Below are 16,799 nucleotides of genomic sequence, written 5' to 3'. Positions count from 1 at the left end.
TGGGGGGACGGGGACGACTCTCATTAACCCCTGACTATACCGGGGATACGCTTATCACAATGCCTTTCTGGTCTGTGCTGAAGCAGGGCATTCTGGCAGCCAAGTGGCTTGACCTTTATTAGTGAGCCTGGTTACCCCCTCTCGGAACCACAGACTTAGAAATCGCCAGCTCATATACAGTGCATAAAATATATTTATATATATACCCTTATACACCATTTTAATAAAAAATATCACAAAATTCTTCTAAGTCCCTCGGGAAGAGTGAAAGACGCGCACGTTCATTTTTAGAGCTTCTAGACCTTCCTATAAGAAGTTAGCCAAAAAGTAGCTTCGAAAAACGCTTAGGTTAAGTTTCAGAGTTGCTTCTAATGTACCAAAGCTGGACTTAGACATAATTTCACTCTCACAACATTATGGCTGGTTGGAGACAGTCCGAACAACAAGTACCGGGTCCATGGTTCTGGGCGTATACTGGGGGGGACGGGGACGACTCCCATTAACCCCTGACTATACCGGGGATACGCTTATCACAATGCCTTTCTGGTCTGTGCTGAAGCAGGGCATTCTGGCAGCCAAGTGGCTTGACCTTTATTAGTGAGCCTGGTTACCCCCTCTCGGAACCACAGACTTAGAAATCGCAAGCTCATATACAGTGCATAAAATATATTTACAGTATATATATACCCTTATACACCATTTTAATAAAAAATATCACAAAATTCTTCTAAGTCCCTCGGGAAGAGTGAAAGACGCGCACGTTCATTTTCAGAGCTCCTAGACCTTCCTATAAGAAGTTAGCCAAAAAGTAGCTTCGAAAAACGCTTAGGGTAAGTTTCAGAGTTGCTTCTAATGTACCAAAGCTGGACTTAGACATAATTTCACTCTCACAACATTATGGCTGGTTGGAGACAGTCCGAACAACAAGTACCGGGTCCATGGTTCTGGGCGTATACTGGGGGGGACGGGGACGACTCCCATTAACCCCTGACTATACCGGGGATACGCTTATCACAATGCCTTTCTGGTCTGTGCTGAAGCAGGGCATTCTGGCAGCCAAGTGGCTTGACCTTTATTAGTGAGCCTGGTTACCCCCTCTCGGAACCACAGACTTAGAAATCGCCAGCTCATATACAGTGCATAAAATATATTTATATATATACCCTTATACACCATTTTAATAAAAAATATCACAAAATTCTTCTAAGTCCCTCGGGAAGAGTGAAAGACGCGCACGTTCATTTTCAGAGCTCCTAGAACTTCCTATAAGAAGTTAGCCAAAAAGTAGCTTCGAAAAACGCTTAGGGTAAGTTTCAGAGTTGCTTCTAATGTACCAAAGCTGGACTTAGACATAATTTCACTCTCACAACATTATGGCTGGATGGAGACAGTCCGAACAACAAGTACCGGGTCCATGGTTCTGGGCGTATACTGGGGGGGACGGGGACGACTCCCATTAACCCCTGACTATACCGGGGATACGCTTATCACAATGCCTTTCTGGTCTGTGCTGAAGCAGGGCATTCTGGCAGCCAAGTGGCTTGACCTTTATTAGTGAGCCTGGTTACCCCCTCTCGGAACCACAGACTTAGAAATCGCAAGCTCATATACAGTGCATAAAATATATTTATATATATACCCTTATACACCATTTTAATAAAAAATATCACAAAATTCTTCTAAGTCCCTCGGGAAGAGTGAAAGACGCGCACGTTCATTTTCAGAGCTCCTAGACCTTCCTATAAGAAGTTAGCCAAAAAGTAGCTTCGAAAAACGCTTAGGGTAAGTTTCAGAGTTGCTTCTAATGTACCAAAGCTGGACTTAGACATAATTTCACTCTCACAACATTATGGCTGGTTGGAGACAGTCCGAACAACAAGTACCGGGTCCATGGTTCTGGGCGTATACTGGGGGGGACGGGGACGACTCCCATTAACCCCTGACTATACCGGGGATACGCTTATCACAATGCCTTTCTGGTCTGTGCTGAAGCAGGGCATTCTGGCAGCCAAGTGGCTTGACCTTTATTAGTGAGCCTGGTTACCCCCTCTCGGAACCACAGACTTAGAAATCGCAAGCTCATATACAGTGCATAAAATATATTTATATATATACCCTTATACACCATTTTAATAAAAAATATCACAAAATTCTTCTAAGTCCCTCGGGAAGAGTGAAAGACGCGCACGTTCATTTTCAGAGCTCCTAGACCTTCCTATAAGAAGTTAGCCAAAAAGTAGCTTCGAAAAACGCTTAGGGTAAGTTTCAGAGTTGCTTCTAATGTACCAAAGCTGGACTTAGACATAATTTCACTCTCACAACATTATGGCTGGATGGAGACAGTCCAAACAACAAGTACCGGGTCCATGGTTCTGGGCGTATACTGGGGGGGACGGGGACGACTCCCATTAACCCCTGACTATACCGGGGATACGCATATCACAATGCCTTTCTGGTCTGTGCTGAAGCAGGGCATTCTGGCAGCCAAGTGGCTTGACCTTTATTAGTGAGCCTGGTTACCCCCTCTTGGAACCACAGACTTAGAAATCGCCAGCTCATATACAGTGCATAAAATATATTTATATATATACCCTTATACACCATTTTAATAAAAAATATCACAAAATTCTTCTAAGTCCCTCGGGAAGAGTGAAAGACGCGCACGTTCATTTTCAGAGCTCCTAGACCTTCCTATAAGAAGTTAGCCAAAAAGTAGCTTCGAAAAACGCTTAGGTTAAGTTTCAGAGTTGCTTCTAATGTACCAAAGCTGGACTTAGACATAATTTCACTCTCACAACATTATGGCTGGTTGGAGACAGTCCGAACAACAAGTACCGGGTCCATGGTTCTGGGCGTATACTGGGGGGGACGGGGACGACTCCCATTAACCCCTGACTATACCGGGGATACGCTTATCACAATGCCTTTCTGGTCTGTGCTGAAGCAGGGCATTCTGGCAGCCAAGTGGCTTGACCTTTATTAGTGAGCATGGTTACCCCCTCTCGGAACCACAGACTTAGAAATCGCAAGCTCATATACAGTGCATAAAATATATTTATATATATACCCTTATACACCATTTTAATTAAAAATATCACAAAATTCTTCTAAGTTCCTCGGGAAGAGTGAAAGACGCGCACGTTCATTTTCAGAGCTCCTAGACCTTCCTATAAGAAGTTAGCCAAAAAGTAGCTTCGAAAAACGCTTAGGGTAAGTTTCAGAGTTGCTTCTAATGTACCAAAGCTGGACTTAGACATAATTTCACTCTCACAACATTATGGCTGGTTGGAGACAGTCCGAACCACAAGTACCGGGTCCATGGTTCTTGCCGTATACTGGGGGGACGGGGACGACTCTCATTAACCCCTGACTATACCGGGGATACGCTTATCACAATGCCTTTCTGGTCTGTGCTGAAGCAGGGCATTCTGGCAGCCAAGTGGCTTGACCTTTATTAGTGAGCCTGGTTACCCCCTCTCGGAACCACAGACTTAGAAATCGCAAGCTCATATACAGTGCATAAAATATATTTATATATATACCCTTATACACCATTTTAATAAAAAATATCACAAAATTCTTCTAAGTCCCTCGGGAAGAGTGAAAGACGCGCACGTTCATTTTCAGAGCTCCTAGACCTTCCTATAAGAAGTTAGCCAAAAAGTAGCTTCGAAAAACGCTTAGGGTAAGTTTCAGAGTTGCTTCTAATGTACCAAAGCTGGACTTAGACATAATTTCACTCTCACAACATTATGGCTGGTTGGAGACAGTCCGAACAACAAGTACCGGGTCCATGGTTCTGGGCGTATACTGGGGGGGACGGGGACGACTCCCATTAACCCCTGACTATACCGGGGATACGCTTATCACAATGCCTTTCTGGTCTGTGCTGAAGCAGGGCATTCTGGCAGCCAAGTGGCTTGACCTTTATTAGTGAGCCTGGTTACCCCCTCTCGGAACCACAGACTTAGAAATCGCAAGCTCATATACAGTGCATAAAATATATTTATATATATACCCTTATACACCATTTTAATAAAAAATATCACAAAATTCTTCTAAGTCCCTCGGGAAGAGTGAAAGACGCGCACGTTCATTTTCAGAGCTCCTAGACCTTCCTATAAGAAGTTAGCCAAAAAGTAGCTTCGAAAAACGCTTAGGGTAAGTTTCAGAGTTGCTTCTAATGTACCAAAGCTGGACTTAGACATAATTTCACTCTCACAACATTATGGCTGGATGGAGACAGTCCAAACAACAAGTACCGGGTCCATGGTTCTGGGCGTATACTGGGGGGGACGGGGACGACTCCCATTAACCCCTGACTATACCGGGGATACGCATATCACAATGCCTTTCTGGTGTGTGCTGAAGCAGGGCATTCTGGCAGCCAAGTGGCTTGACCTTTATTAGTGAGCCTGGTTACCCCCTCTTGGAACCACAGACTTAGAAATCGCCAGCTCATATACAGTGCATAAAATATATTTATATATATACCCTTATACACCATTTTAATAAAAAATATCACAAAATTCTTCTAAGTCCCTCGGGAAGAGTGAAAGACGCGCACGTTCATTTTCAGAGCTCCTAGACCTTCCTATAAGAAGTTAGCCAAAAAGTAGCTTCGAAAAACGCTTAGGTTAAGTTTCAGAGTTGCTTCTAATGTACCAAAGCTGGACTTAGACATAATTTCACTCTCACAACATTATGGCTGGTTGGAGACAGTCCGAACAACAAGTACCGGGTCCATGGTTCTGGGCGTATACTGGGGGGGACGGGGACGACTCCCATTAACCCCTGACTATACCGGGGATACGCTTATCACAATGCCTTTCTGGTCTGTGCTGAAGCAGGGCATTCTGGCAGCCAAGTGGCTTGACCTTTATTAGTGAGCATGGTTACCCCCTCTCGGAACCACAGACTTAGAAATCGCAAGCTCATATACAGTGCATAAAATATATTTATATATATACCCTTATACACCATTTTAATTAAAAATATCACAAAATTCTTCTAAGTTCCTCGGGAAGAGTGAAAGACGCGCACGTTCATTTTCAGAGCTCCTAGACCTTCCTATAAGAAGTTAGCCAAAAAGTAGCTTCGAAAAACGCTTAGGGTAAGTTTCAGAGTTGCTTCTAATGTACCAAAGCTGGACTTAGACATAATTTCACTCTCACAACATTATGGCTGGTTGGAGACAGTCCGAACCACAAGTACCGGGTCCATGGTTCTTGCCGTATACTGGGGGGACGGGGACGACTCTCATTAACCCCTGACTATACCGGGGATACGCTTATCACAATGCCTTTCTGGTCTGTGCTGAAGCAGGGCATTCTGGCAGCCAAGTGGCTTGACCTTTATTAGTGAGCCTGGTTACCCCCTCTCGGAACCACAGACTTAGAAATCGCCAGCTCATATACAGTGCATAAAATATATTTATATATATACCCTTATACACCATTTTAATAAAAAATATCACAAAATTCTTCTAAGTCCCTCGGGAAGAGTGAAAGACGCGCACGTTCATTTTTAGAGCTTCTAGACCTTCCTATAAGAAGTTAGCCAAAAAGTAGCTTCGAAAAACGCTTAGGTTAAGTTTCAGAGTTGCTTCTAATGTACCAAAGCTGGACTTAGACATAATTTCACTCTCACAACATTATGGTTGGTTGGAGACAGTCCGAACCACAAGTACCGGGTCCATGGTTCTGGGCGTATACTGGGGGACGGGGACGACTCCCATTAACCCCTGACTATACCGGGGATACGCTTATCACAATGCCTTTCTGGTCTGTGCTGAAGCAGGGCATTCTGGCAGCCAAGTGGCTTGACCTTTATTAGTGAGCCTGGTTACCCCCTCTCGGAACCACAGACTTAGAAATCGCAAGCTCATATACAGTGCATAAAATATATTTATATATATACCCTTATACACCATTTTAATAAAAAAATATCACAAAATTCTTCTAAGTCCCTCGGGAAGAGTGAAAGACGCGCACGTTCATTTTCAGAGCTCCTAGACCTTCCTATAAGAAGTTAGCCAAAAAGTAGCTTCGAAAAACGCTTAGGGTAAGTTTCAGAGTTGCTTCTAATGTACCAAAGCTGGACTTAGACATAATTTCACTCTCACAACATTATGGCTGGTTGGAGACAGTCCGAATAACAAGTACCGGGTCCATGGTTCTGGGCGTATACTGGGGGGAACGGGGACGACTCCCATTAACCCCTGACTATACCGGGGATACGCTTATCACAATGCCTTTCTGGTCTGTGCTGAAGCAGGGCATTCTGGCAGCCAAGTGGCTTGACCTTTATTAGTGAGCCTGGTTACCCCCTCTCGGAACCACAGACTTAGAAATCGCAAGCTCATATACAGTGCATAAAATATATTTATATATATACCCTTATACACCATTTTAATAAAAAATATCACAAAATTCTTCTAAGTCCCTCGGGAAGAGTGAAAGACGCGCACGTTCATTTTCAGAGCTCCTAGACCTTCCTATAAGAAGTTAGCCAAAAAGTAGCTTCGAAAAACGCTTAGGGTAAGTTTCAGAGTTGCTTCTAATGTACCAAAGCTGGACTTAGACATAATTTCACTCTCACAACATTATGGCTGGTTGGAGACAGTCCGAACAACAAGTACCGGGTCCATGGTTCTGGGCGTATACTGGGGGGGACGGGGACGACTCCCATTAACCCCTGACTATACCGGGGATACGCTTATCACAATGCCTTTCTGGTCTGTGCTGAAGCAGGGCATTCTGGCAGCCAAGTGGCTTGACCTTTATTAGTGAGCCTGGTTACCCCCTCTCGGAACCACAGACTTAGTAATCGCCAGCTCATATACAGTGCATAAAATATATTTATATATATACCCTTATACACCATTTTAATAAAAAATATCACAAAATTCTTCTAAGTCCCTCGGGAAGAGTGAAAGACGCGCACGTTCATTTTTAGAGCTTCTAGACCTTCCTATAAGAAGTTAGCCAAAAAGTAGCTTCGAAAAACGCTTAGGTTAAGTTTCAGAGTTGCTTCTAATGTACCAAAGCTGGACTTAGACATAATTTCACTCTCACAACATTATGGTTGGTTGGAGACAGTCCGAACCACAAGTACCGGGTCCATGGTTCTGGGCGTATACTGGGGGACGGGGACGACTCCCATTAACCCCTGACTATACCGGGGATACGCTTATCACAATGCCTTTCTGGTCTGTGCTGAAGCAGGGCATTCTGGCAGCCAAGTGGCTTGACCTTTATTAGTGAGCCTGGTTACCCCCTCTCGGAACCACAGACTTAGAAATCGCAAGCTCATATACAGTGCATAAAATATATTTATATATATACCCTTATACACCATTTTAATAAAAAAATATCACAAAATTCTTCTAAGTCCCTCGGGAAGAGTGAAAGACGCGCACGTTCATTTTCAGAGCTTCTAGACCTTCCTATAAGAAGTTAGCCAAAAAGTAGCTTCGAAAAACGCTTAGGGTAAGTTTCAGAGTTGCTTCTAATGTACCAAAGCTGGACTTAGACATAATTTCACTCTCACAACATTATGGCTGGTTGGAGACAGTCCGAACAACAAGTACCGGGTCCATGGTTCTGGGCGTATACTGGGGGGGACGGGGACGACTCCCATTAACCCCTGACTATACCGGGGATACGCTTATCACAATGCCTTTCTGGTCTGTGCTGAAGCAGGGCATTCTGGCAGCCAAGTGGCTTGACCTTTATTAGTGAGCCTGGTTACCCCCTCTCGGAACCACAGACTTAGAAATCGCAAGCTCATATACAGTGCATAAAATATATTTATATATATACCCTTATACACCATTTTAATAAAAAAATATCACAAAATTCTTCTAAGTCCCTCGGGAAGAGTGAAAGACGCGCACGTTCATTTTCAGAGCTCCTAGACCTTCCTATAAGAAGTTAGCCAAAAAGTAGCTTCGAAAAACGCTTAGGGTAAGTTTCAGAGTTGCTTCTAATGTACCAAAGCTGGACTTAGACATAATTTCACTCTCACAACATTATGGCTGGTTGGAGACAGTCCGAACCACAAGTACCGGGTCCATGGTTCTTGCCGTATACTGGGGGGACGGGGACGACTCCCATTAACCCCTGACTATACCGGGGATACGCTTATCACAATGCCTTTCTGGTCTGTGCTGAAGCAGGGCATTCTGGCAGCCAAGTGGCTTGACCTTTATTAGTGAGCCTGCTTACCCCCTCTCGGAACCACAGACTTAGAAATCGCCAGCTCATATACAGTGCATAAAATATATTTATATATATACCCTTATACACCATTTTAATAAAAAATATCACAAAGTTCTTCTAAGTCCCTCGGGAAGAGTGAAAGACGCGCACGTTCATTTTCAGAGCTCCTAGACCTTCCTATAAGAAGTTAGCCAAAAAGTAGCTTCGAAAAACGCTTAGGGTAAGTTTCAGAGTTGCTTCTAATGTACCAAAGCTGGACTTAGACATAATTTCACTCTCACAACATTATGGCTGGTTGGAGACAGTCCGAACCACAAGTACCGGGTCCATGGTTCTGGGCGTATACTGGGGGGGACGGGGACGACTCCCATTAACCCCTGACTATACCGGGGATACGCTTATCACAATGCCTTTCTGGTCTGTGCTGAAGCAGGGCATTCTGGCAGCCAAGTGGCTTGACCTTTATTAGTGAGCCTGGTTACCCCCTCTCGGAACCACAGACTTAGAAATCGCCAGCTCATATACAGTGCATAAAATATATTTATATATATACCCTTATACACCATTTTAATAAAAAATATCACAAAATTCTTCTAAGTCCCTCGGGAAGATTGAAAGATGCGCACGTTCATTTTCAGAGCTCCTAGACCTTCCTATAAGAAGTTAGCCAAAAAGTAGCTTCGAAAAACGCTTAGGTTAAGTTTCAGAGTTGCTTCTAATGTACCAAAGCTGGACTTAGACATAATTTCACTCTCACAACATTATGGCTGGTTGGAGACAGTCCGAACCACAAGTACCGGGTCCATGGTTCTTGCCGTATACTGGGGGGACGGGGACGACTCTCATTAACCCCTGACTATACCGGGGATACGCTTATCACAATGCCTTTCTGGTCTGTGCTGAAGCAGGGCATTCAGGCAGCCAAGTGGCTTGACCTTTATTAGTGAGCCTGGTTACCCCCTCTCGGAACCACAGACTTAGAAATCGCCAGCTCATATACAGTGCATAAAATATATTTATATATATACCCTTATACACCATTTTAATAAAAAATATCACAAAATTCTTCTAAGTCCCTCGGGAAGAGTGAAAGACGCGCACGTTCATTTTCAGAGCTCCTAGACCTTCCTATAAGAAGTTAGACAAAAAGTAGCTTCGAAAAACGCTTAGGTTAAGTTTCAGAGTTGCTTCTAATGTACCAAAGCTGGACTTAGACATAATTTCACTCTCACAACATTATGGCTGGTTGGAGACAGTCCGAACCACAAGTACCGGGTCCATGGTTCTTGCCGTATACTGGGGGGACGGGGACGACTCTCATTAACCCCTGACTATACCGGGGATACGCTTATCACAATGCCTTTCTGGTCTGTGCTGAAGCAGGGCATTCTGGCAGCCAAGTGGCTTGACCTTTATTAGTGAGCCTGGTTACCCCCTCTCGGAACCACAGACTCAGAAATCGCCAGCTCATATACAGTGCATAAAATATATTTATATATATACCCTTATACACCATTTTAATAAAAAAATATCACAAAATTCTTCTAAGTCCCTCGGGAAGAGTGAAAGACGCGCACGTTCATTTTCAGAGCTCCTAGACCTTCCTATAAGAAGTTAGCCAAAAAGTAGCTTCGAAAAACGCTTAGGGTAAGTTTCAGAGTTGCTTCTAATGTACCAAAGCTGGACTTAGACATAATTTCACTCTCACAACATTATGGCTGGTTGGAGACAGTCCGAACAACAAGTACCGGGTCCATGGTTCTGGGCGTATACTGGGGGGGACGGGGACGACTCCCATTAACCCCTGACTATACCGGGGATACGCTTATCACAATGCCTTTCTGGTCTGTGCTGAAGCAGGGCATTCTGGCAGCCAAGTGGCTTGACCTTTATTAGTGAGCCTGGTTACCCCCTCTCGGAACCACAGACTTAGAAATCGCAAGCTCATATACAGTGCATAAAATATATTTATATATATACCCTTATACACCATTTTAATAAAAAATATCACAAAATTCTTCTAAGTCCCTCGGGAAGAGTGAAAGACGCGCACGTTCATTTTCAGAGCTCCTAGACCTTCCTATAAGAAGTTAGCCAAAAAGTAGCTTCGAAAAACGCTTAGGGTAAGTTTCAGAGTTGCTTCTAATGTACCAAAGCTGGACTTAGACATAATTTCACTCTCACAACATTATGGCTGGATGGAGACAGTCCAAACAACAAGTACCGGGTCCATGGTTCTGGGCGTATACTGGGGGGGACGGGGACGACTCCCATTAACCCCTGACTATACCGGGGATACGCTTATCACAATGCCTTTCTGGTCTGTGCTGAAGCAGGGCATTCTGGCAGCCAAGTGGCTTGACCTTTATTAGTGAGCCTGGTTACCCCCTCTTGGAACCACAGACTTAGAAATCGCCAGCTCATATACAGTGCATAAAATATATTTATATATATACCCTTATACACCATTTTAATAAAAAATATCACAAAATTCTTCTAAGTCCCTCGGGAAGAGTGAAAGACGCGCACGTTCATTTTCAGAGCTCCTAGACCTTCCTATAAGAAGTTAGCCAAAAAGTAGCTTCGAAAAACGCTTAGGTTAAGTTTCAGAGTTGCTTCTAATGTACCAAAGCTGGACTTAGACATAATTTCACTCTCACAACATTATGGCTGGTTGGAGACAGTCCGAACAACAAGTACCGGGTCCATGGTTCTGGGCGTATACTGGGGGGGACGGGGACGACTCCCATTAACCCCTGACTATACCGGGGATACGCTTATCACAATGCCTTTCTGGTCTGTGCTGAAGCAGGGCATTCTGGCAGCCAAGTGGCTTGACCTTTATTAGTGAGCATGGTTACCCCCTCTCGGAACCACAGACTTAGAAATCGCAAGCTCATATACAGTGCATAAAATATATTTATATATATACCCTTATACACCATTTTAATAAAAAATATCACAAAATTCTTCTAAGTTCCTCGGGAAGAGTGAAAGACGCGCACGTTCATTTTCAGAGCTCCTAGACCTTCCTATAAGAAGTTAGCCAAAAAGTAGCTTCGAAAAACGCTTAGGGTAAGTTTCAGAGTTGCTTCTAATGTACCAAAGCTGGACTTAGACATAATTTCACTCTCACAACATTATGGCTGGTTGGAGACAGTCCGAACCACAAGTACCGGGTCCATGGTTCTTGCCGTATACTGGGGGGACGGGGACGACTCTCATTAACCCCTGACTATACCGGGGATACGCTTATCACAATGCCTTTCTGGTCTGTGCTGAAGCAGGGCATTCTGGCAGCCAAGTGGCTTGACCTTTATTAGTGAGCCTGGTTACCCCCTCTCGGAACCACAGACTTAGAAATCGCCAGCTCATATACAGTGCATAAAATATATTTATATATATACCCTTATACACCATTTTAATAAAAAATATCACAAAATTCTTCTAAGTCCCTCGGGAAGAGTGAAAGACGCGCACGTTCATTTTTAGAGCTTCTAGACCTTCCTATAAGAAGTTAGCCAAAAAGTAGCTTCGAAAAACGCTTAGGTTAAGTTTCAGAGTTGCTTCTAATGTACCAAAGCTGGACTTAGACATAATTTCACTCTCACAACATTATGGCTGGTTGGAGACAGTCCGAACAACAAGTACCGGGTCCATGGTTCTGGGCGTATACTGGGGGGGACGGGGACGACTCCCATTAACCCCTGACTATACCGGGGATACGCTTATCACAATGCCTTTCTGGTCTGTGCTGAAGCAGGGCATTCTGGCAGCCAAGTGGCTTGACCTTTATTAGTGAGCCTGGTTACCCCCTCTCGGAACCACAGACTTAGAAATCGCAAGCTCATATACAGTGCATAAAATATATTTACAGTATATATATACCCTTATACACCATTTTAATAAAAAATATCACAAAATTCTTCTAAGTCCCTCGGGAAGAGTGAAAGACGCGCACGTTCATTTTCAGAGCTCCTAGACCTTCCTATAAGAAGTTAGCCAAAAAGTAGCTTCGAAAAACGCTTAGGGTAAGTTTCAGAGTTGCTTCTAATGTACCAAAGCTGGACTTAGACATAATTTCACTCTCACAACATTATGGCTGGTTGGAGACAGTCCGAACAACAAGTACCGGGTCCATGGTTCTGGGCGTATACTGGGGGGGACGGGGACGACTCCCATTAACCCCTGACTATACCGGGGATACGCTTATCACAATGCCTTTCTGGTCTGTGCTGAAGCAGGGCATTCTGGCAGCCAAGTGGCTTGACCTTTATTAGTGAGCCTGGTTACCCCCTCTCGGAACCACAGACTTAGAAATCGCAAGCTCATATACAGTGCATAAAATATATTTATATATATACCCTTATACACCATTTTAATAAAAAATATCACAAAATTCTTCTAAGTCCCTCGGGAAGAGTGAAAGACGCGCACGTTCATTTTCAGAGCTCCTAGACCTTCCTATAAGAAGTTAGCCAAAAAGTAGCTTCGAAAAACGCTTAGGGTAAGTTTCAGAGTTGCTTCTAATGTACCAAAGCTGGACTTAGACATAATTTCACTCTCACAACATTATGGCTGGATGGAGACAGTCCAAACAACAAGTACCGGGTCCATGGTTCTGGGCGTATACTGGGGGGGACGGGGACGACTCCCATTAACCCCTGACTATACCGGGGATACGCATATCACAATGCCTTTCTGGTCTGTGCTGAAGCAGGGCATTCTGGCAGCCAAGTGGCTTGACCTTTATTAGTGAGCCTGGTTACCCCCTCTTGGAACCACAGACTTAGAAATCGCCAGCTCATATACAGTGCATAAAATATATTTATATATATACCCTTATACACCATTTTAATAAAAAATATCACAAAATTCTTCTAAGTCCCTCGGGAAGAGTGAAAGACGCGCACGTTCATTTTCAGAGCTCCTAGACCTTCCTATAAGAAGTTAGCCAAAAAGTAGCTTCGAAAAACGCTTAGGTTAAGTTTCAGAGTTGCTTCTAATGTACCAAAGCTGGACTTAGACATAATTTCACTCTCACAACATTATGGCTGGTTGGAGACAGTCCGAACCACAAGTACCGGGTCCATGGTTCTTGCCGTATACTGGGGGGACGGGGACGACTCTCATTAACCCCTGACTATACCGGGGATACGCTTATCACAATGCCTTTCTGGTCTGTGCTGAAGCAGGGCATTCTGGCAGCCAAGTGGCTTGACCTTTATTAGTGAGCCTGGTTACCCCCTCTCGGAACCACAGACTTAGAAATCGCCAGCTCATATACAGTGCATAAAATATATTTATATATATACCCTTATACACCATTTTAATAAAAAATATCACAAAATTCTTCTAAGTCCCTCGGGAAGAGTGAAAGACGCGCACGTTCATTTTTAGAGCTTCTAGACCTTCCTATAAGAAGTTAGCCAAAAAGTAGCTTCGAAAAACGCTTAGGTTAAGTTTCAGAGTTGCTTCTAATGTACCAAAGCTGGACTTAGACATAATTTCACTCTCACAACATTATGGCTGGTTGGAGACAGTCCGAACAACAAGTACCGGGTCCATGGTTCTGGGCGTATACTGGGGGGGACGGGGACGACTCCCATTAACCCCTGACTATACCGGGGATACGCTTATCACAATGCCTTTCTGGTCTGTGCTGAAGCAGGGCATTCTGGCAGCCAAGTGGCTTGACCTTTATTAGTGAGCCTGGTTACCCCCTCTCGGAACCACAGACTTAGAAATCGCAAGCTCATATACAGTGCATAAAATATATTTACAGTATATATATACCCTTATACACCATTTTAATAAAAAATATCACAAAATTCTTCTAAGTCCCTCGGGAAGAGTGAAAGACGCGCACGTTCATTTTCAGAGCTCCTAGACCTTCCTATAAGAAGTTAGCCAAAAAGTAGCTTCGAAAAACGCTTAGGGTAAGTTTCAGAGTTGCTTCTAATGTACCAAAGCTGGACTTAGACATAATTTCACTCTCACAACATTATGGCTGGTTGGAGACAGTCCGAACAACAAGTACCGGGTCCATGGTTCTGGGCGTATACTGGGGGGGACGGGGACGACTCCCATTAACCCCTGACTATACCGGGGATACGCTTATCACAATGCCTTTCTGGTCTGTGCTGAAGCAGGGCATTCTGGCAGCCAAGTGGCTTGACCTTTATTAGTGAGCCTGGTTACCCCCTCTCGGAACCACAGACTTAGAAATCGCAAGCTCATATACAGTGCATAAAATATATTTATATATATACCCTTATACACCATTTTAATAAAAAATATCACAAAATTCTTCTAAGTCCCTCGGGAAGAGTGAAAGACGCGCACGTTCATTTTCAGAGCTCCTAGACCTTCCTATAAGAAGTTAGCCAAAAAGTAGCTTCGAAAAACGCTTAGGGTAAGTTTCAGAGTTGCTTCTAATGTACCAAAGCTGGACTTAGACATAATTTCACTCTCACAACATTATGGCTGGATGGAGACAGTCCAAACAACAAGTACCGGGTCCATGGTTCTGGGCGTATACTGGGGGGGACGGGGACGACTCCCATTAACCCCTGACTATACCGGGGATACGCATATCACAATGCCTTTCTGGTCTGTGCTGAAGCAGGGCATTCTGGCAGCCAAGTGGCTTGACCTTTATTAGTGAGCCTGGTTACCCCCTCTTGGAACCACAGACTTAGAAATCGCCAGCTCATATACAGTGCATAAAATATATTTATATATATACCCTTATACACCATTTTAATAAAAAATATCACAAAATTCTTCTAAGTCCCTCGGGAAGAGTGAAAGACGCGCACGTTCATTTTCAGAGCTCCTAGACCTTCCTATAAGAAGTTAGCCAAAAAGTAGCTTCGAAAAACGCTTAGGTTAAGTTTCAGAGTTGCTTCTAATGTACCAAAGCTGGACTTAGACATAATTTCACTCTCACAACATTATGGCTGGTTGGAGACAGTCCGAACAACAAGTACCGGGTCCATGGTTCTGGGCGTATACTGGGGGGGACGGGGACGACTCCCATTAACCCCTGACTATACCGGGGATACGCTTATCACAATGCCTTTCTGGTCTGTGCTGAAGCAGGGCATTCTGGCAGCCAAGTGGCTTGACCTTTATTAGTGAGCCTGGTTACCCCCTCTCGGAACCACAGACTTAGAAATCGCAAGCTCATATACAGTGCATAAAATATATTTATATATATACCCTTATACACCATTTTAATAAAAAATATCACAAAATTCTTCTAAGTCCCTCGGGAAGAGTGAAAGACGCGCACGTTCATTTTCAGAGCTCCTAGACCTTCCTATAAGAAGTTAGCCAAAAAGTAGCTTCGAAAAACGCTTAGGGTAAGTTTCAGAGTTGCTTCTAATGTACCAAAGCTGGACTTAGACATAATTTCACTCTCACAACATTATGGCTGGTTGGAGACAGTCCGAACAACAAGTACCGGGTCCATGGTTCTGGGCGTATACTGGGGGGGACGGGGACGACTCCCATTAACCCCTGACTATACCGGGGATACGCTTATCACAATGCCTTTCTGGTCTGTGCTGAAGCAGGGCATTCTGGCAGCCAAGTGGCTTGACCTTTATTAGTGAGCCTGGTTACCCCCTCTCGGAACCACAGACTTAGAAATCGCAAGCTCATATACAGTGCATAAAATATATTTATATATATACCCTTATACACCATTTTAATAAAAAATATCACAAAATTCTTCTAAGTCCCTCGGGAAGAGTGAAAGACGCGCACGTTCATTTTCAGAGCTCCTAGACCTTCCTATAAGAAGTTAGCCAAAAAGTAGCTTCGAAAAACGCTTAGGGTAAGTTTCAGAGTTGCTTCTAATGTACCAAAGCTGGACTTAGACATAATTTCACTCTCACAACATTATGGCTGGATGGAGACAGTCCAAACAACAAGTACCGGGTCCATGGTTCTGGGCGTATACTGGGGGGGACGGGGACGACTCCCATTAACCCCTGACTATACCGGGGATACGCATATCACAATGCCTTTCTGGTCTGTGCTGAAGCAGGGCATTCTGGCAGCCAAGTGGCTTGACCTTTATTAGTGAGCCTGGTTACCCCCTCTTGGAACCACAGACTTAGAAATCGCCAGCTCATATACAGTGCATAAAATATATTTATATATATACCCTTATACACCATTTTAATAAAAAATATCACAAAATTCTTCTAAGTCCCTCGGGAAGAGTGAAAGACGCGCACGTTCATTTTCAGAGCTCCTAGACCTTCCTATAAGAAGTTAGCCAAAAAGTAGCTTCGAAAAACGCTTAGGTTAAGTTTCAGAGTTGCTTCTAATGTACCAAAGCTGGACTTAGACATAATTTCACTCTCACAACATTATGGCTGGTTGGAGACAGTCCGAACAACAAGTACCGGGTCCATGGTTCTGGGCGTATACTGGGGGGGACGGGGACGACTCCCATTAACCCCTGACTATACCGGGGATACGCTTATCACAATGCCTTTCTGGTCTGTGCTGAAGCAGGGCATTCTGGCAGCCAAGTGGCTTGACCTTTATTAGTGAGCATGG

The sequence above is a fragment of the Ascaphus truei genome, chromosome 1 (assembly GCF_040206685.1).
Source record: "Ascaphus truei isolate aAscTru1 chromosome 1, aAscTru1.hap1, whole genome shotgun sequence".
Taxonomy (NCBI): Eukaryota; Metazoa; Chordata; class Amphibia; order Anura; family Ascaphidae; genus Ascaphus; species Ascaphus truei.
The sequence above is the reverse complement of the archived record's forward strand: the minus strand, read 5'-3'. Positions refer to the sequence as shown.